General features: G+C 37.3%; 1 protein-coding gene across 3 annotated transcripts in view; it reads right to left on the bottom strand.

Moving 5' to 3' along the window:
- LOC126820456 (TNF receptor-associated factor 3) overlaps nucleotides 1-7,797 on the bottom strand; it is a 52,797-nt gene extending 45,000 nt beyond the window's left edge. For 2 of the 3 annotated variants that reach the window (XM_050548456.2, XM_050548458.2), the window contains exon 1: nucleotides 2,016-2,249. The gene's annotated coding sequence lies outside the window, so the exon portion shown is untranslated. Of the gene's footprint in view, nucleotides 1-2,015; nucleotides 2,250-7,759 lie in introns of those variants that run through there. The other variant, XM_050548457.2, reaches the window with a different exon arrangement.
- Between the last annotated feature and the right edge of the window lie 14,752 nt (nucleotides 7,798-22,549).

Here is a 22,549-nt window from a genome sequence, read left to right as displayed (position 1 = left end):
TCTAGATCTTGTTCCTTTTATTGATGTTTTTAAGTAGATCGAGACATTTGTTATCTTAGCTTCAACTACAGGGATACTTGCCCACTAAACTTAGAAAAACCTCCAAAACGTTTTTTGGCCGCTAATCAACTTGATTAGTTAATATAACATGTCTCTTTTGACTATTATTCTAGATATATTTAACTGACGCTTATAATATTTTCCTGATTATGTCTACATCTGTTAGTACTGTTCATCATGTACATTAAGCATATGGACAGTCCATTTGCTAATAGGCTATTTTACCGAGATTTCGTCTAATGGCATGGATGCAGCTATGGCGGGTGTGTGCCAGGCAGGGTAAGCTTACTCTTCCGGTCACCTGCTACAATGTATTTTGCACAGGGTGAACCGTCCATTTGCCGATTACACTATGTTGCTGATACCGTATTTTAGGACTTCGAATTTTGTCAAATAGTTTGGATTGTTCGTACTAGGTTTTATTTTATTTTCATTACCGATTAAGTCTGTCCAAACAAATAAAGGATAGAACAATGTTGAATAGTTGAATAAATGGCACCCGTTTAACCTTTAATTGATATAATAAGTATATAATATCAGCGAGTTCTTATAATTTTTTTTATTTTTCAGAAAACGTCCCCAAGAATCCAGTGTATTTTTCACCAGGACAGCTGATAATATCTGGTTTTCAATTTTCTGTATCCTTTAAAAAGACCACTTTAGAGCAACGGTTGCAAAAAAGATGACAACAAACAGAAGTTAATAATCAGAAACCATCGTTTGTATTAAATATGATTTTGTCAACGTGTTATGTATTATATTGGGTGTATCACGATGTTAATTAGAGTTGAAAATAGTGACGTGTTTATTGTACATTGAAGATGCATTATTCAAGAGCTAAATCTAACTAATGCAGATATTTCGTTTGGCCTCAAATGTTATATTATAAATCATTAATTAGACATTTATTTACATGAAAGCGTATAATCAACTCACTAGAACTTCGGGTGATGTTCATTTTCAACAGATTTAAATACGATTGGCATCTAATGATTTAATTAAAAAATGGATAATCGAGACTTTGTTTGTTATGGTACCAACAGTAGCCATGACAACCGATACTACACCGTGCTTCCAACGATGATTCCAACCTCGTGGGTTTCCTCCCAGTGATAAAGACCCCTACGCGCAAGCGAATTATTGAAATAAAATTAAACCATATCTTAGTCCAGAAATGACCTAGTTTGTGTCGAGTGGACGTTAAACCCCATTTCTCTCTCTCTCTCCAACGACGATAACTCAGAATGAAGTAATTTTACTGAAATTTTCAACAAATTCCTTTTTCCTTATTTTTGTTATGGTAACAACGGTAGCCATGACAACCGATACTACACTGTGCTTCCAACGACGATAACTGAACATATTCCTTTTTGCTGATCTATATTGTAACTGTATGATATGTGCGACACTTATCTTGTGCCACGGCCCCAAAAAGACAGATAATATATACTACTGTGTATTCGATCCACTTGATCCGATGTCACAGCTCCCAATCCTCGGAATACCTGTGTTGTTATGTAAGGTATAAGAAATACTGGAAACTATAACATCTATGATAGCATATAACGGTTGAAATCCTACATATTGTCTCTATGTAGCCGAAGCGGCTATACTAAGTGTACGTCTCTAGGAACGCCTTATGGTGATCACCCTCCTAGCCTCATATTGCAATATTATATGCGTTGCAACCCATTTGTCTCAATTTCTAGGTCCCAAATATTAGCGATTTAGCTCCTTTAAACTCCGCTGGTAGACAACCACGTGTTTATAGGGCCACCAGTTCGTCGGGAAATGTGAGGTCATTCATCCATTAATAGATTTCTATGTAATGTCTCTCTCTGAAATTTACTATTCAGCAAGGTTCGCCTCATAAATCTGGTATAAATTCTGTTTACAAAATGCGAGCTTCTCCCAATATGATAAAAGAGATAAAAAAAAGATTTAAAATAGAATACCTTACAAGACGCTGAGACTGTTGAGAGGAGATTCGATGAATACCAAGACACGTGGCTCAAACTTTAAATCGGGTATGTCCAATTATAACAGACGAGTTCACTATTTACAGTATATACAACAAATTACATTAACACAAATGGTTTACACTATATAAACTATATTATGGTATTGTCCACATTTTGTTCCAAGCAGCTTGGATGTTGAAAAGAATAGATTAAGTGAAGATTGATCTTGATCCTTTTTCCGGGGCAGCTCTGTATTGACTGTGGACAACTTGGCGTTGGCTCCAACTTACTGCAACTGATAGTCTCGGTCACCCAGAACCCCCTAGTCTTCAACGTATTTGTCTGGATGATAAAGACTATGCAACGGAAAGTGGTCGCCCTGGGCGCCTCTTACAGCACCTAGTGAGCTAGTTGCTGTCCTAACGACGCCTCATCGGACTCTTGTCCTCACATCGTTACTGTCGTCCCTATACACATGTAATATGAAAATAACGCTTTACACCATCTCGGTTCTAGGGCTATTTTGGAATCTTTACCCTCACCGTGATTCTTCTTTGTTCGCCAAAAGGAATCATTTCTCGAAACATCTGACAATAATCGATAACAATTCAACACTATTTTTAAGTAGAATTTTGCGATTTAAAAACACCAACAAATTCATTTGAATTGGGCTGCCATGAATACCCATGATGAAACCCACGCTTGCAGAGAACGGATATTTTTTCTGCTACTTGTTTCAACTAGCGGCGACTTGGTGCCGTCGACATTCGAGCCCATATGATTGGTTTGCAAAAGCTATTTTGAAAGCTGGCGATATATTTAGCTCCTTTCAACGAATATTTGGCTCTTAACCACCGGTTTTTTGACTCATAGCCAAAGAATATGTAGCTCATATCCAACGAATATTTAGCTCATTGCCAATGAATTTTATTTACATGTAATATGAAAACTGAAATGAAATGCGGTCTAATCTCCAACTATTCTCCCGGACATTTTGCCCGAACTGCGGTATTCCTGTGCGTTTCCGCCCAAGGGCCTGGTGATGATGAGTAGCAATACAGTCACCGGCACAGTGGATTTGTTTGCACAGCGAACAAAACATCTTCATGCTTACAAAAAATACTACTACATTCATTTTTGAGGTTGAAGAAATCCAATGATTTTTTTTTTATTGTTGTAGGGGTGGGGGTCACTTTGGAAGATGTAACTTACGTGTTTGAACACTGACGTTCAAACTGCACCATGTTCCACTCTCCAGTGCGTACCATTCCTCCTATTCATGTGTACTTTTACGCGACATACTTTTATGCCAATGTCTCGGTCATACTAAACCCCAAATGACCACCACTAGGCCCCTATTTCAGCCTACTAATCCACGATTTCCCACTATCAAACGTTCCGTTAAAGATACATTATATAAGATTTAGTTAAAGAGCTGACCGTTCTTGCTATAATGCAGTAGCTCAAAAATATATAATGTAAAATGAAAATTTCATTCAAATTACTTCATTCTGAGTTAAGTTGTCTGTTTGTAGTTTTGACACGATCTGGCCTAGTGGTAACCAGGGCATTGGTATATTCGAGACTTAGCCTCGTTTTCCCATTTTTAGATTAAATTCTTAAATGGCGAACCGTTCTAATCAAGTTAAAATCTCGAGTATCTGTGATACAGTGATACAATACATAACTCTTATTTATTAAAAAGATATTTCAATACTGGATAACATATTTACAGGTACAATTCTACATATGAACATCATTTGGTTGGGTATAGTTACGTCTATCTATAGCTGCTTCTCCTGGGCCTCACAGGACCCCTGTTCTCCGGGGTCGAGGGCAGGCCCTCTCCCGAGGTCCGGGCCGAATTCTCTCGACGTCTCTACAGGTCTCGCCCGTCTCTCTCCAGGTCTGCCTATCTGATTCGTTCGTTCGTTTCTGGTGTTTTACGTCCACTTCCACCTAAGGTGATATCGTAGACAAGCCTATCTGATTCTCAACTAGGCTTTTTATAAGGTGCAGCAATATCTGTCGCGTCAGATAGGCACGCCCTAGTTAATAGCATTTGTAATCAGAACAATGATAACTAATTATTAAGATTCAAACATCTTATCTTTAGACAAAAGGTGTCGATACGTGTTAAGCCTAAATCTTATATCATATACTTGTCTAAAGACAAACCGAGCAAATAAGTTTGACAACCCATTATATCTTACATAATAGTATGTCATAACCCTCACAGCTGATGCAGATTAAATTTTTAGATCCCAAATGATATTGTATTACATATCCGATGCCATCGAGAGTTGGTTATTTGTATACTTTCGATGGCCTACACTACATGAAGATCTGACCGGTTGTACTGGAAGGTCGCGTCAGTGGTCGTGAGTGCGACTTTTGAACCTATGACGCCAGACATTGATTAATCAATGAGCTTTGACGTTTCTAGTGGTTTAGCCACAGTTCTGTACATCGCACTCCAAGAACTCGCCGTAGCCGACCGTTTTACCGGCTAACCCCTGACTTCAACCAGAACGCCGGTATTATAACAACTCTTCCAGATCCTAGTGTAGTAAAGACAAGTAAAACGAAATTTGGACTATAAAAACGAATTAAAATAGGGTCTGTGTTTTAATCAGATTGAATGATATATAAATCATGGCATTATGGAAGATTAGATAAAGGGTTGGCAGTTTGGGCTATAATAGCTAAAAAGAAATAGATAATGTAACGGAAATATGCTGAAAATTTCAGTCAAATTTCTTCACACTGCGCCCAGAAATACTCATTTTAATAACATTGTAGCATCTATTTTCATTGTCAACAATGGCCGTTGAAAATCGGACCCATCAAATGGTACCAAGAGATGATTATGGTCTTGTCATGTTAATAGTAATAAATGTCTAATTAATAGTTTATATAACCTTTAGGGTCTAAATAGCATTTAGGGTCTTGTTAATAAATTTCTAATTAATAATTTATATAACATTTCAGGTCTAACGAAAGATCTGTAATAGGCAGATTTAGCTCTTGCATAATGTATGTTTAAGTGTACCGTAGTAATGTGTACACGGGACCTTGGTTTATCGTCCCATCCGAACGTCTAGACACTATTTCTTAGAAATGTAAAAACACGTTGGTTAAGTCGCCCACATGACATAGTTTACTTTCGGGACACATCATCATTCCCCCATTTTCAACTCTCACCTCGACCCCTTCCCCTCTCACACCCACACCGCCTTCCAGATCACTGTGAAGGAAGCAGGGTTGGGCAGTTCTATCGGACAATCTTGACAATAAAACTGCACACTCCCCTACTCTGGCGACGGTCTAGCACATATGACGTCATATGTGGGTTAGATTTAAAAATTTGGGGGAAGAAATGAAATGAAATGGGGTTTAACGTCCTACTGTTCTGCTCCTATGCTGGGCTAATGAAGACGGGCATACACCATACAGTGTGCTATGAGGAAAATTTTGCCCGGGCAGCGGCACTATCGCCTACTCTTATATCGAATTCCAACTGCCAAGGGATCTTTTATGTGCATTCCAATGTATACACGGGACCTCGGTTTTTCGTCTCATCCGAAGCACTAGACAGCTGTCCTTGTCAGGCCCTCCGTCCTGCATCACTGACAAGGGATTGAGTCCCCACATAAGCACTTACCTAGAATGATGAAAATTTCGTTCGTAATATTTTCTGGTGGGCAAAAGCTATTTTGAAAACTGACGTTATATTTGGTCCATAGCCAAGGAATATTTGGCTCATGGCCAAATAATATTATTTAATATATGAAACTGAAATGAAATGGGTTGTCCGTACTGCGGTGTTTCTGTGCGTTTCCGCCCAGAGGCTTGATGAGTACGTGAGTAGCAATACTCATGCGCCACTGTCACAGTGACTTTAGCTATCATTTATGCGACAGAAATCAAAAGGGATTTTTTTTTCTTTTGCATAGTAAACAAAACATCTTATATTCTTAAAAATATATATACCACTTTTATTATTGAGGTTGAAGAAAAAGTAGCTTACGTGTTTGAGCATCCTCCTGTTTATGTGCATTTTTACGCCATAATATCTCGGTCGTACTCAACCCCAAGTGACCCTCTTTCCGCCTATCCACGAATTCCCACTGTCAAGCGTTCCATTAGGTGAACGCTAATGTGTACACCGAACCCGGGTTATCGTCCCCACGCTGTTCCTTGCCTGGCTCCCTGTAATATTTTACTGACATGAAGAAACCAACCTTGCTATTCACAAAATCCCGACAGAAAAGGTAAATTCAAACACTCTTCCATTGTTGAAGTGAAAGAAATTCCTTGAGTTTTTATATTGTTGTGGGGAATGAGTGTGGGGTGGAAAATGTAACCTAGGTGTTTGAAGACTGGCGTTCAAACTGCATACTGTTCCACTCCCCACTGCGTACCATGTGCATTTTTGCGTCACAATGCCTCGGCCCTAAAATTAGTAAAGTGTTTATTTAATATATTAAATCTAGTAATATAAGACTATATTTTTCAGGACGGGCATAAATACAACCGTTATTTTAATATTATACCTGTAAGATTATGAAGGTAAGCAGTGTCAACATGCGTACCATATTATATAAATCAATATTTAACAAACAATGGCTACATGTCACTAGTTTTAGTTTCACAAGACAATCGATTAAGTGATATAAATTTCATCTTAACACACCTAATTTAAAAAATTCAACTAAATGATTTGAAAAGCCTGACGTAAAGCTTTTCAAATGTGACATGGATTTAAAAATATTTTTGAACCCTCTGGACAAGTAAAATAGGATTTAATGGATAATTTACACAACAGGTAAGACACTAACACATCTAGTACTTAGAATAAGGCTATTTTTTATTTTCTGATGCTGTGAAGCCAGCAAGAGTGTTATTGCCCCTTTAAGGGGGTATTCTGCAAGAGCTAAACCTGCCTATTTTCTGACTTCAATTGGTATATAAAATATTCAGATATTTATTCACATAACAGGACCATAATCAACCAATAGACACCACAGACAGCAAATGCACACATCAGATTAAGTGAATGGATCCGGGGGCAAACCGTAAGCGTCCACTGCATTAAGCAATTTATATATTGTCATCAAATACACCGAAATAATATATTATAGTAAAAACAATTATTTGAGAGCAACAAATCTTGAATGAGATCTAAATGAAGTACTGGTATTTATAAAAATAATTTGGTCTATCCTAGCCCACTACGTATATATTAATAGATCCATATATATGGAAGTACCGGACCTAGAGAAATGGGAAGGGGGTGGGGGGTCAAATGTCCCTGGCCCCTATATTTTGAGTTGGATACAAGATCAAAAGTTCCATCGAATGACCGAAGATTCTAGTTTAGATTTGAAGATATGGTGGTCATTTTCTGGACCCCCATTCTGTTCACCCTCCATTTAAACCCCATTAAAACTCCTGGCGATTGTATTCCATGGGATCCCTTTTACACCAAAAAGATTTACGTTGGTAGATATGTATAATATGTTTATAGTGTCGTCAAGAAATGTAATATCATTCATACATTAATACGGATAAAATAAGTTTTGGGGTAATGCCTATTTTATTTGGGTCTTAACCTCTCTCTGAAATTAACCATTCAGTCAGATTCTCCGGGTAAATCTGGTAAAAATTCTGTTTACCAAACACGTGCCTCTCACACTTTGATGAAAGAAACAAAACAAGATTAAAAAATATACTACCTTATGAAATGCTGATGCTTGGCGATCCGGTGAATTAATTACAAGATAGATGTATACTATTCAAAAAAAGTAGGGGATATTTGATTTTGGGGGCATAATACTAAAATATGCAAATGACTACGAAAAAAGTCACTATAGAACCTAACAGAAGAAACATTTCCAGTTACATGTGACGCCCAAACGCACCAATAGCTACCGCATGGAATGCAGGTGATGCTTGGGATCATCATGGGGGTCCAACCCAAGATTTGCACGACTCTGACTTTGAATGTTACAGTCATTGTGGCATTGAATTCCAGGGTGGAAACATCAGTTTAATTGTTTTAGTGACCAGAAAACAAATTTTGATATGCGTCGGCTTACCCAAAATGAAAGGTTACGTGCCCTTGGCATGCTACAGATCGGCACAACACAGGCGGTTGTGGCGCGGACGATGAATGTTTCTCAGTCTGTCATAAGCAGGCTATGGTCCAGATACCGTGATACACAATCTGTACAGGACAGACCACGCTCAGGTCGACCAAGGGCGACAACTCAAGCCCAGGATCGATTTATCCGTACCTTGGCCTTGAGAAATCGTGTCATCACAGCAAGTCAGATCAGCGCTCGTCTTCAAACAGACACTGGTGTGAGAGTGAGTGGCCAGACGATTCGGAATCGACTGCATAGGGGTCACCTTCGCGCCCGACGTCCTCGCGTGATCCCTTGTTTGAGAGATCATCACATTCAGGCAAGACGTCGTTGGTGTAGGGATCGTCAACACTGGGATAATCGACGCTGGAGCAATGTGATGTTTTCAGATGAGTCAAGGTTCACTGTTGATTTTTTGGACAGACGTAGGAGGGTGTGGCGTCGTCGAAACGAGCGCTTCCAAGACGTTAACGTCATCAGACATGATCGATTTGGGGGTGGTTCTGTTATGGTGTGGGGAGGCATCACTGTTGCTGGAAGAACGGCTTTACATGTTGTTGCAGGGCGTGTTACAGGCCAGTACTACCGGGACAACATCTTGGCAGTCCATGTTGTGCCGTTCGCACGACGTCATGGCCGCCGTTTCATCTTCCAGGATGACAACGCAAGATGTCACAGGGCCAGGATCGTTACAGGTTACCTCCAACAACAGAACATCACCACATTACCTTGGCCAGCACTGAGTCCCGACCTCTCCCCCATCGAGCATGTCTGGGACATGCTTGGACAGAGGTTACGTCAACGTCAACAACGTCCTGCCAATGTCCAAGAACTTGCTGCTGCGTTGCAACAGGAATGGGACAATCTGGACCAAAATGACCTTAGACGTCTCATTAGGAGTATGCCACGTCGGATCAATGCTTGTTTGGCAAACAGAGGAGGATTTACCCGTTACTGACTTGGTTGTGATGCTGTGGTAACTTTGCTGTTTGACCCCGGGTATCATTTTACCCTTATAATGGTCAGTCTGTGCCTTACTTAGTCTAACGATCATTTGGAATAAATCGATGAATGTGAACTTCATTTCATTTTGTCATTTGTTTCTTCTTCAGTTTCATTAGGTGACTTTAATAACACTTAAAAATCAAATATCCCCTACTTTTTTTGAATAGTATATATTTCGTCACCCTACACACACGTGGCTCAAACCTTCAAGATTATACGATGATAATTTAACGTAAACTTAAAATCGGTTATCCCCAATATACAATCGGATGAGCTCACACAAACTGTGGGGTTGGACGGCTTGATTTCGTTTCCCCGGGTGTACGTGACAAGAAGTAGAGCCGCACCCACATTATCGCATGTTATATGGAACACCAAACAGCTCTTTATTCTTAGTTTTTAATTCACAGTCCTTAATTCTTATGTCTTCATTTGTTGTCGTATTTCGATATTTGTACACTAATGTTCAGGTTAGATGAATTAGGTGAAGTGTTTTGACGGTGATTTTGGAAGATTGGCATTTGGAGATTTGTATTTGAAAATTTGTTGTTCGGGATTTGTTTTTCGTTGTATGCTTTTAAATTTGGAGAATTTACAAATCTAATCTGGCAAATGTCTGAAATGTTAATACAAATTTTGATTTTATGATGCAAATGTTAATTTTAAACATTATGCAAAAGCTAAATCTGTCTATTGCAGGTCTTTCTTTAGACCTGAAATGTTATCTAAATTATTATTTAGACATTAATTAACCTATCCAGACCATAATCAACTCTAGATGGCATGGCTATCCTGCGATCTGTAGTGGATTATGAGCCGATTTACTGCATAACTTATCCTTCACGATTTAGCGATTAAATGGATAATCGAGACTATGCTGTTTATCGTACTGACTTTAGTAATGAGGAACGAGGCTAGGCGGAAATTTCATTCGCTTAGTTCTGGGTCCATAGTGGATCAATTTAAATTAAATTTTCAGCAAATTGCCTTTACGTTATCTAGTTTTTAACTATTATATTGAGAACTGCCAACTCGTTATTGAATCTCCCATAATGTATCTTTAAGATACAAATGTTAATGTTAATTTTAAGATACAAATGTTAGTTTTCAGATACAAATGTTAGTTTTAAGATACAAATGTTAATTTTAAGATACAAATGTTGAAATACATCAAATGAAGAAATAAGAATTAAGGACAATGAATTAAGAACTAAGAATTAAGAACATTTAAATAAGGGCTGTTTGGCTTTCCATATTATTATGGTATCGTCCACATTTTTCTCAAGTAACTGGGAAGCCGAGAAGGATTATATTAGTATTGTATCGTCCATATTTTTTTCAAGTAACTGGGAAGCTGAAAAGGATATATTAAAGGAGGCATGTCGCTAACTCAATATCAGCCAACATCTTCGACATTGTAAACACGACTTACTGGTCAATTTAAATCAACATTGATGTTGTTATCTTACCGTGAAAAGCTGAGCTTCTGGTATCCAAATCTTTAAGACAAATGAATATTTTAAAATTGCCAGAATGATTTCGAGTGCCATTTGTAATGAAGTGACTCGAAAAACGGAGCTAAACATATCCCACAGGAGAATACTACCGGTGTAGACTGGAATAAACTGTCATTGAATTTGAAGTCTATGTGTATTTCGCCGAACATAACTGATTAGAAATTACAGTAAAAACAGAAACGATTGAATGTAAATCAGTTTATATAAATTCATAATTCATATTATATAATTATATGCGTTGCGGCTCATTTGTGCCTATTCCTAGAAGCCAAAGAATAGTGATTTAGCTCCTTTAAGTTAAGCGTCGGTATTTATGAAGCATTTGCGACTATTCTATTAGATATGTATTTATCCCTGTTTATTCTTACCGGGACAGGTCTTTTACGTTTTTCTAGTCCTGCAGTAGGTCGACAAACCTGGAAATGTAGTCCACCTAATGTTTTTGATGGATTATATATCTTCAGTATGTTTACATTCAGAATCCGGATGATGCAACCCTGGCACCCTTGCGAAATATAAATATTCAAGATAGTCGCCTTGAAGTATTTTCTGGTTGTTTAGTTTGGTAAAATTCATAATGTTCCCTAAAACGGTGTGTAATATTTTGAAATATAGGTTTTCATTGTCAATATGTTCAGATATAAACATAAAAACATGTTCCGACCAAACGGTATTACAACCCGATGATACCCATGTCCTTGTTATAAGTTCACATATTATACACGGTCAAACACAATCCACTATCGGACCATCCTGAGTTGAACGCAAATGTTTATCAAAGCTAATTGGAGCTCACATATTTATCGTGTCCGGCCTCACGTATTTGTCTAACTTACCTTCGCTTGAATCACTGGAATACTCGCAATCAGTAGAACAGTCTGATTCTCCCCTTTTAATCCGTATCATGCAATGGGGGAGAACTTTGTCTTGGCAGTTATTAGGTCACTCATACGTGCCGGTAAAGATGGGGTTTTATATTACACAGACAAACATGGTCGATCATAATATATGCCTAACAATTCGCTCACTTTTTGGGGGGACTTTATGAGTTTCCCCTCCAAACTGAGTCCCCATTTTGAATTTGGCCTCCTACGCCCCTAGCGGAATTAACCATCACTTTTAGGAGGAATACCAAGTTCACTGGATTCAGCGGGTCAAATTCGGACAGAAACCACCTTCATACCGAGTTTCCCCTCCAAAATGAGCCCCCATTTTGAATTTGGTCACCTAGCGGAATTAGCCATCACATTTAGGAGGGATACCAAGTTCACTGGTTTCAGCGGGTCAAATTCTGATAGAAAACACCTTCATACCGAGGTCCGAGAGAATCTGTCCCGATTTTTACCAAAGTAAATTAAAGTAAATAACCAGAAAATGTCTCATGTCGGCCATCTTGAATATTTAAATTTCCCCAAGGGTGGCAGGGTGGCATCATCTGGTTTCTGAATCTACACATACTGAAGTTATATAATCCACCAAAAACATTAGGTAGACTATAATTATTTGCACGTGAAGTTTTAAAATCGGCTTCAGCGACCGGACTATTTTATAATACTTCGCCGAAAGAAGTCAAGGGAGGGTATTGAAACAGACTCCGTACGACGAGTTCTCTATTTGCAGAATGTACAAGAAGTAAAATTAATATAACTGCTTTACACTATCATTTTGGTATTGGCCGCCACAATTTGTTACAGGCAGCTGTAATGTCTTTTCGACCTAATGTATTATAGCTGATCCAAACATCTGATTTCAACAAGTACATATTGCAGACAAGACAAGTAAACCATCCGTGAAATTCCTTATAAACAAATGGCTTTAGGTCTTAATAAGGTCTGTCATTGGGTCAAGTGGCCTGCTTTCGATCCTAAGTGTGTAGGATCGCATGTATTGAAATAAATTGCACAAGCTAGTTCCGAAATGACCTACTTTGTGTTGAGTAGACGTTATACGCCATTTCTTTGTCTCTGATGCGAGGAACGCAAAGAACATTTTCTTTTTTTTTTCCATCAAACTTTATCATTGGCTGGTAAAAGCTATTTTGAAAACTGACGATATTTTTGGCTAATAGCCAACGAATTTTAAAGGGGACATTTCATTTAATATGACATTGGAATGGAATGGGGTTTGATCTCTTATTTTCCTGCTTCATCTGGCATACGCCATGCAGTGCCCTATTAGGGACATTTTCCACCGCTTGTGACGCTTCTGTGCGTTTCCTCCCAAGAACCTGGTGATAATGCGTACGTGCATAAGTAGCATTACTTGTGCGCCACTGAACAGTGACACTTTTGCGCCAGAAATTAAAAGTGAATTCATTTGCAAAGCAAACAAAAACTCGTCATACTCAAAAAACTAAAAATAAATAATTAACGATACCTGTTCTCGAAATAGGTTTGATAGTTTTTATACAACTCAATCATACACATAAATTTCAACATCTAGTAGATTAATATGTTTGTTGTCCTGGCTTTTTTTTTCACGGTTCTTAAAAAAAAAAAAAGAATTATTAAAATCGGTCAAAAATTCCCTATCTTATATAGCAAAAACATTTAAGCAAGCAAAATTTCCTGTTGTTTTTCAAAACAAATTGCACATAACCTATGTCTACAGATCGATTGTGGTAAAGGGGGGTTGGATGGCTGATAGCGCTGTATCATAAAGTCTGTCATTGAGTCGACTGGCGTGGTTTCGAATCCCCGGTTGTACGTGGCAAGGAGTAGGGTCGCCTGTCCAACCTCGTGGGTTTTCTCCGGGTCCTCCGGTTTCCTCCCACTGCTAAAGACCCCTACGCGCAAGCGAATTATTGAAATAAATTAAACCATGCGTTAGTCCCGAAGTGACCTAGTTTGTGTCGAGTGGACGTTAAACCCCATTTCTCTCTCTCTCTCTCTCTCTCTCTCGATTGTGGTAAAACTTTCAGAATAAGCACCAAATGGCTTGGTTAATCGTTTACCATCAACATTTTACCCGATTTAAAAGTTTGGCATTTTTTTTAAACAAACGATTGCCATACAAAATACGCCCACATTTTGCGAAAGATGGACAGAGGACAAGCTAAAAAATTTTTTTTGTACAATCAGGGGGCATTATCTGTGATGTTACGGTCCAATATGCGTGAATCTACCGGAACCTAACTCTTCGGGATATAAATATATTTTAAGTATTATCAAAATCAGATAAAAATTATTGTGACCTCTAGAGGGTTCACAACCTTGTTGTTATATACTTTTTCACTATTTGCGTACAAGGAGCGAGTGGCCATTCTGTCGAGCAGTTTCGATCCAATTTTTACGAAATTCAAACTTAATCGGTGTAACCGTGATATATTTAAACGGTTTTCAAAATCGGATAGAAATTAAGGATGTATTATTCAAGAACTAAATCCAACTAATGCGGATAAATGTTATATAAATCATTAATTTGATATTTATTTACAAGCCCGGACCATAATCAACTCTCTAGAATATGATTCTCAATTAATGATTTGATTAAAAATTGATTGTCAGTTCTTTATTTAAATGTTACACAATGCATCTTTAAATGAATTAATTGTAGATTATATCTTACAGCATAAGCAGAAATAGTACTACTTTTATTGGCGTGTAGTAATTGAACACATTAACATAAGCTACAATTTTATGGATACACAATTACTGAGTTTAATATTATGCGACGTCTTTATCTCGCAAATAATGCATGTGAATAATAGAATAATATGTAACAAAAATAGCATTGTTCGTGGTTAGGGACTTGTATTTCATTGTTATTTTGTTGCATATTCAGTGGCGGATTAAGCTCCACCAAGGCCTGAGGCGGCAGTTGCTGGAGGGCCTATTTAGTTTTTAAAGTTAGAGCCAAGGTAGTTGCTAACATTAAAAACGGGATTCGTTACTGAGGTTATCCAGGGGCCTACAATCACGTCATAACTAGTATGACGTCTTAGACTATACTAAGCCAATTAAGTCGTTTGATATTGGTAATGTAACTTTATATGCCCATAAATGACGTCACGTGGATACAAATATTATTATTAAGCAAGACATAACCGAAAACTTACAAGGATTTAACGTACATTGTAGACCTACGTTTAAAAAATAAGATCAGATCTCCAAACAATAGGGCCTATTTAAAATGGCGTGGGCTTAATTAATTTCGGGTCAGGGCCTATGTTGATTCCCGTTGGGCCTAAACCCCACCCCCTAACATTCATTGTCTATGCGTTTTTAATCATATCAGACAAGTCTAAAAAAATTTATTTTACAAAATCTTTGGGCCTGAGGCTGCAGCCTCATCAGCCTCACTGATAATCCGCTACTGTGCATATTCTGTGAAATCAGGGGATAAGTAGAGTTTGCAACAAGTTGACATTTTTAATGCGATGTAGGGATGTTCTTGATACTAGTGTTGGCCCAATATGCTGTTTAACTGTATTTGTTATAACACCTTACATGCTTTTTGTCTAAAGGTATTTAGATTACATTCCCGTTTTTTATATTCACACACGGACATAAAATATCTGGGATGTCTATTGAACTGAGGTATATTGTTTTATATGGATTTTATCTTTTTTTTTAAAATAAGGTCTGCGGTGGCCTCCTCGGGATGGTCCTGAGTCTGCTTGTGTGGCTTGCAGCCCCTTTCTACAGTATTTGAACACATAGCAGTTGCTCGGATATAGTCTGCGGCAATCGGGCAATAATCCATTAAACCCAGATGATCAATAGCCACCACAGTACCCGGACCTGAATCCAATTGATTACGCCATCTGGAACAGTCTCTCGGAAAAGGTTTAGGAAGGATGCATGAAACCACTCACGGAAATAAACTGAAGGGTACAATTCGGGAAAAATGGACAGAGTAAGTTTAGAAGAAATAAACCATTAGATTTCTGTGTGGAAAGGGTGCTTACGGTGAATGTGATGGAACTTCTCAATTCGGCAAAACATGGTTTGGCATTCATTTTTCAAACTCGTACTATGTTAAAGGGACCATCCCGATTTTAACTGAGTTTCAGAAATAAAAGTCGAGGTATGTATGAAATTTAAACGCCATAATATAGAGGAATGGCGTATTTACCTTGTCTCAAAATTTCAGCTCAAAATATTGATACTAGGGCTGTGTCGATATATCGATACACCGATATGTATCGATACGTTCCAGCGATATTTATATCGATACGTAATATAGCCGTATCGCCGTACGTTGAAAAAATTCTTCAGTTAGGAAAGACCCCGAAACCCACGTGGCGAAAGAAGACGATCCCGGCATGGTTTGCCAATCGACCGTCTTCCACGCTCCGTATGAATTCCAGGTACAGGTACATATTAAAATAAAACGGGATCATACATTGATGGATTCACTGACCAGTTGTTAGGTAAATTTAAATCTTAATTGAAAAAATTCTTCAGTTAAGAAAGACCACGAAACCCACGTGGCGAAAGAAGACGATCTAGGCATGGTTTGCCAATCGAGCGTCTTCCACGCTCCGTATGAATTCCAGGTACAGGTACATATTAAAATAAAACTGGATCATACATTGATGGATTCACTGACCAGTTGTTAGGTAAATTTACATCTTAATTGAATGTAATAATCCCCTGATAAAACACCGAATACACCGAGAAACAGTCATTTAATAATATATTTTCCTGATAGAATTCCAATGACACGTGACATATCGCTTGGAATTAGGTCAATAGCGCTTACCGTTATGATTTTTTTTTATTTTACATTCTGACAAAGATTTAATTTTAAAAAATATTGTTTTTATTGAAGGCTATATCATATTCGTACTGAATTTTGATTTTAAAGCAATTTCAGTATGTTGTCACGTGACAATTGTGCTGTGTGTATCAATTGACGAAGGAATAAAAACTTTTGCCAAGTAACGTGACTAAAGTTACCTGATAGACAAAGACTACAAATTGTGTTATGAAGAAATGCCATGGTGCCGTAGCAGCTTATTTTAGCTACAGCATTTTCTGATACTGGCAATAGATGAAAAATGCTAATATTTTAGATCATCGACTTATGAAATGCGAACATTTCATCGAATAAACGAAGACAGTAATTAATTTATTCTGGAATATTACGGACGTGAACTTCAAGATTTTACGTGAATTAAATATGGACGATTTTCAAAAGGTGTATCCGTCGTTATTTTTGTAGTAATCACATACAGTGTACATTAAAATACGACATTCTCCACAACAAATTACCAAGAATTATTTTTGTTGAAGTCTAGTTATATTAAAGGGAATGGAGCTTATAATTAACCCATATCCTACGGGTCCTCAATTGACCCAATTCCGGCCGGTTGGTTTCAAAATGGATTAAGAACCCTGATGCTTACCCATCTCAAACATCTTAAAACAGAATGTAGTTTGAGATTATTTTGGGCATAATTCGTGATGTCATCGTATCGCGATACGTATTGCGTATCGGTTTGTCGTATCGTCAATACGTATTGTATCGAAAATGAACTGTATCGACACAGCCCTAATTGATACATTTTGACGTGACCGTCAAAACCACTTATCTGGACAGTAACCCTTTTAAGATTTCTGTGTGGAAAGGGTGCTTACTATGAGTGTGATGTAACTTCTCAATTCGGCAAAAAAGATTTGGCATTCATTTTTAAAACTCATACTATGTTAAGGCCATTTGAGACAGGTTTCTACAATTTAGAGTGAAGTTGTCAAACATCCATATTGTACCACAAGTGAAAGTTTATTTTAATGATAACGATAAAACATTTGTTTAATTATACACTTTAAATAGTGTATTCGTTTTTTTCTGATATATAACTATAGCGGGGACATCTATAGCTTGACTGATATCATACCAGTCTTGTTATCACCGCCTGACGAGATCCATGGAGGGATCGAAATAGTTATTTGTATCTTTCATAAATTACATACTAATCATTACCTGATCTCGGAACGTTATTTTCGATTTGATTTTAACATTAACCAGCTTCCTACATATAAACTCCTATACTAAGGAATAACGCTTTTTATACGCCCTTCGTCCACAATTTCTTGTGAAAACTCTACAGACCACATTTATCATCTGATTGTTTTGAAATTGGTATATATGTTGTTTACATCAGTGAGATGAAGAAGCCTATTTATTTTCAATAATTTCCGTTAATTCCTTCTGGAGTTATGGCCCTTATTTCACTTTGTTGAACCTTGTGAACGCTCTAACGACAAAAGTTAACCTCTGATTTGTATTAAATTTAGGTGCACCATTTAAACTAGTGAAACGAGGAATCCTATTGAATTTCAGCAATTTCCAATAATTACGTCTTGAGTTATGGCCCATGTTTCACCTTATTGAACAACAAAAGTTATCATTCGATCTGTATGAAATTTATATGCATCATTAGATCAGTGAAACGAAGAATCCTATTAAATTTCAGTAACAGCCGTTAATTTCTTCTAGAGTTATGGCCCTTGTTTCACTTTGTTGAACATTTTATGAACGCTCGAATGGCGTTAGTTATATTCTGATTTAGATGAAATTTATATGCCTCATTACAAGTAGTAAAACGAAGAATCATATTGAATTTCAGCAATTTCCGTTAATTTCTTCTGGAGTTCTGGCCCTTATTTCACTTTGTTGCACCTTGTGAGCGCCCTAACTACAAAAGTTATCATCCGATCTGTATTTATTTATATGTATCATTTAAATTATTGACACGAAGAAGCCTATTGAATTTCAGCAATTTCCAATAATTACGTCTAGAATAATCGCCCTTGTTTAACTTTGTTTAACCTTATGAACATTCGAATGACGAAAGTTATCATTTGAACTGTACGAAATTTATATGCATCATTTAAATTAGTGAAACGAAGAATCCTATTGAATTTCAATTTACAATAATTACTTGTTTAGTTATGGCCCTTGTTACACTTTGTTGAACAATGTAAACGCTCGAATGATGAAAGTTATCATCCGATCTGTATGCAGTTTATATGTATTATTTGAAATAGTAAAACGAAGAAGCCTAAGAATTTCAGCAATTTCCGTCAATTACTTCTAAATTTATTCCCCTTGTTTCACTTTGTTGAACGTTCGAATGACAAAAGTTATTATCCGGTCTGTATGACATGTATATGCATTATTTGAATTAGTAAAGCGAAAACGCCTATCGAATTTCAACAATTTATGTAAATAACTTCCTGGGTTACGGTCCTTGTTTCAGTTTGTACAACATTGTGAACCCTCAAACGACTAAAATTATAATCTGATCTGTATGGAATTGTCATGCAAACGCCCACAATTATCTACAAAAGAATAAATATGCGACAACCTTTGTCTACCGTCAGGCGATTTAGCTACTATGGGCGTATGTTTCGTTGCCTGGCAACCTACGGTGTCATACATTTGACGCGACGCAATGTGTGAAGGTTGTATAATGCACGAATCGATGCACATGAAGTTAAACATGTATTGATTTTTTCCCATAAGATTTAAAATAAGAATACATGTATATCCTAACATTGATGGTGACAGATGTTATAAAATTAACGGAGCTAAACCTCTAACTCGATATTATTCATAATAGTCGAAATCAAAAACGCGAATTAGAATTAATATTGAGGTTGCTATCTTACCTTGAAAATATGGTATCCCAGTATCCAATATTTAACTTTTAAGACACAAGAAATATTTAGAATCAGTACACGACGTAGTCTACTCTATAGTTTTCTGGCATCATATGTTCTGAGCGAAGAAAAACATATCCCCCAATACAATGTAGGAATAATAAAAAAGGGCTAATTCACAAAATAATAATAGAACAAACCATTGTTAAAAACAGACTATCGTTCAATTTCGACTGTTCACATATTTCCCCGTAAATTTTTGATAAGGAATTGCAATAACAAATTCAAAAATTGAATTGAATCATTTTAGAAAACATTCATAGTACATTGATATATGCCTCTTGACTATATTTGTCTATTTCAAAGTTGGTGGGGGTGGCAGAATGTTTAACGCGTGCGCATTGCATTATAAGGCCTGCATTGAGTCAACTGGCATGGTTTTGATTCCACGCTTGTACGTGACAAGGAGTAGGGTTGCCTTCCAACCGCGTGTGTTTTCTGTGGGTCCTCCGGTTTCCTCCCACTGCTAAAGACCCCTACGCGCAAGCAAATTATTGAAAAAAAAATTGAACCATATGTTAGTCTCGATTTTGCATATTGTATGTATGCTTGCTCGATAAGCCCATTATTGTGACTTATTGTATGCCAGGTTGATTTCATGAAATGTAAATGAAGGCTAATGTTTTGATTTTCTAAAATAAATTTTATCTTTATATAACTAAAATTAAATTAAACAAAAAAAACAATTTACAAATCTTTTATGACAAATGTCTTGACAAATGTCTGATTTGTAAAACAAAGATTGATTTTAAGATACAAATGCTAATTTTAGTGTACAAATGTCGGAATACGACAATAAATGAAGAAATAAGAATTAAAAGAACTAAGAATTAAAAACACAGAATAAAGAGCTGTTTGGTCTTCCATAATTTCGTGCACGGTAGTCTGCTCAGAGATCATTCGGCGTGCCGAAGAGGAACATTATTATATGGCCACAGATAACTAAACATTTGCCCATTGACTTTAATGTTAATTCTCGTCTCTTAGGCCGGCTCTAACTTTTTCCCAAATTTTCGTTGGGTAGAACGCTTTCTACCACAGATGGAGCAAAATGTGGCAACCTCTTGCCCAAAAGCACGTATGAGGTTCACCATGGAAAACTTGAGATACACAAGCTGGAAGTAGAGACAACAAAACATGCAATTTTGGACCCTACATTTCAACCTAACCAACCTCTCAACTCTTGTATCCTTCCGCCTCAAAATCATGAATATTCACCAAAACCTGGTAGAAAATGTATTTTCAAACCCTTTTCTTCGATTCTACACCAAAAAGTCAACCAAAATCGCCATGCAAAAGGGGGAAAAAGGGAAAGGGAGAGAAAGACTAAAAATAACTTTTGCCCTACATTCGTGTGACGGCGTAGAAATATTTGGTGAGCTGTGTCCATATAGCGTTTTCAGGGGTTAGCGGGTACATGTATGGCCACAGATCACTAAAGATTTCCCCATTGACTCCAATGTTAATTCTCGTATCTTAGACCGGCTCTAACCTTTTCCCAAATTTTCGTTGGGTAGAACGCTTTCTACCACAGATGGGGCAACATGTGGCAACCTCTTGCTCAAAAGCACGAATGGGGTTCTTCATGAAAAACTTGAGATACACAAGCTGGAAGTAGAGACAAGTAAACATGCAATTTCAGGCCCTACATTTCAACCTAACCAACCTCTCAACTCTTGTATCCTTCCGCCTCAAAATCATGAATATTCACCAAAACCTGGTAGAAAATGTATTTTCAAACCCTTTTCTTCGATTCTACACCAAAAAGTCAACCAAAATCGCCATGCAAAAGGGGGAAAAAGGGAAAGGGAGAGAAAGACTAAAAATAACTTTTGCCCTACTTTCGTGTGACGGCGTAGAAATATTTGGTGAGCTGTGTCCATATAGCGTTTTCAGGGGTTAGCGGGTACATGTATGGCCACAGATCACTAAAGATTTCCCCATTGACTCCAATGTTAATTCTCGTATCTTAGACCGGCTCTAACCTTTTCCCAAATTTTCGTTGGGTAGAACGCTTTCTACCACAGATGGGGCAACATGTGGCAACCTCTTGTAGGGTGACCCATGTACTCTACAGAAATACAGTCCACCGCTGATAGTTCGAGACTACCACTGAAGCGTGCACATTCGCCGTGCCGAGACCAACTTTCTGACAGTATGATACTATAAATAGCCATGGCACGTGCAATTCTCTACAAATCTATCAACTATTACAGCCGTAAAAAAATTATTGTTGACGATTTTGAATAGCAGTGAAATTAAGCTTCTTGGTTATAACAGCAGATTTAGAAATTACGTTCGTTTCATTTTTTAAATCGATTTATCATTAACTGTACCGTTAAGAGCGGCATCTTTTGGTTTAGTACAAATAATATCTCTGAATCACTCGGGTTAGACAGGAACATGATACTAGCAGTAGTTTCATTTTACTTTTACAAGATTCTTAAAACGATTGTTGAGCTACCTAACGTGCTTATTTCTAAATTCAATTTCTTGTTCTAGCTTTCTGTTATGTTTCGTAAAAAAGTAGTCTTGATTATCCCGACCTGTCAATCAGACGTAGAATGGTCGATAGCCTGGTTAAGCGAGACTAATTTCAAAACAAGGGCACGTAACCTATCTTTTACTCAAAAGTGTCTGGATGTTATGGACGACACTTGGAACCAGTTTTCAGTCTATTATTTATAGATGATTAATGGTCATAGCTTATTAAGTACAACATGATCGTTTATTTAGTGACTATAACTGTGTGAAACTGATTTGAGGCTTGGCATATATATAAATATTGTGGCGTAATTGTCGAGATATATGGAGATATATGGAGATATTTATTTATGGTGGGTCACCCTACCTCTTGCTCAAAAGCACGAATGGGGTTCTTCATAAAAAACTTGAGATACACAAGCTGGAAGTAGAGACAAGTAAACATGCAATTTCAGGCCCTACATTTCAACCTAACCAAACTCTCAACTCTTGTATCCTTCCGCATCAAAATTATGAATATTCACCAAAACCTGGCAGAAAATGTATTTTCAAACCCTTTTCTTCGATTCTACACCAAAATGTCAACAAAAATCACCATGCAAAAGGGGGAAAAGGAAAAGGGAGAGGAAGACTAAAAATAGCTTTGGCCCTTGTTTGGTGATCTGTGTCCGTATAGTAGTTCTAAATATGTTTTATTTTTG

Source organism: Patella vulgata, chromosome 5 (genome assembly GCF_932274485.2).
Source record: "Patella vulgata chromosome 5, xgPatVulg1.2, whole genome shotgun sequence".
NCBI classification, from domain to species: domain Eukaryota; kingdom Metazoa; phylum Mollusca; class Gastropoda; family Patellidae; genus Patella; species Patella vulgata.
This window is presented reverse-complemented; position numbering and strand designations above follow the sequence as displayed.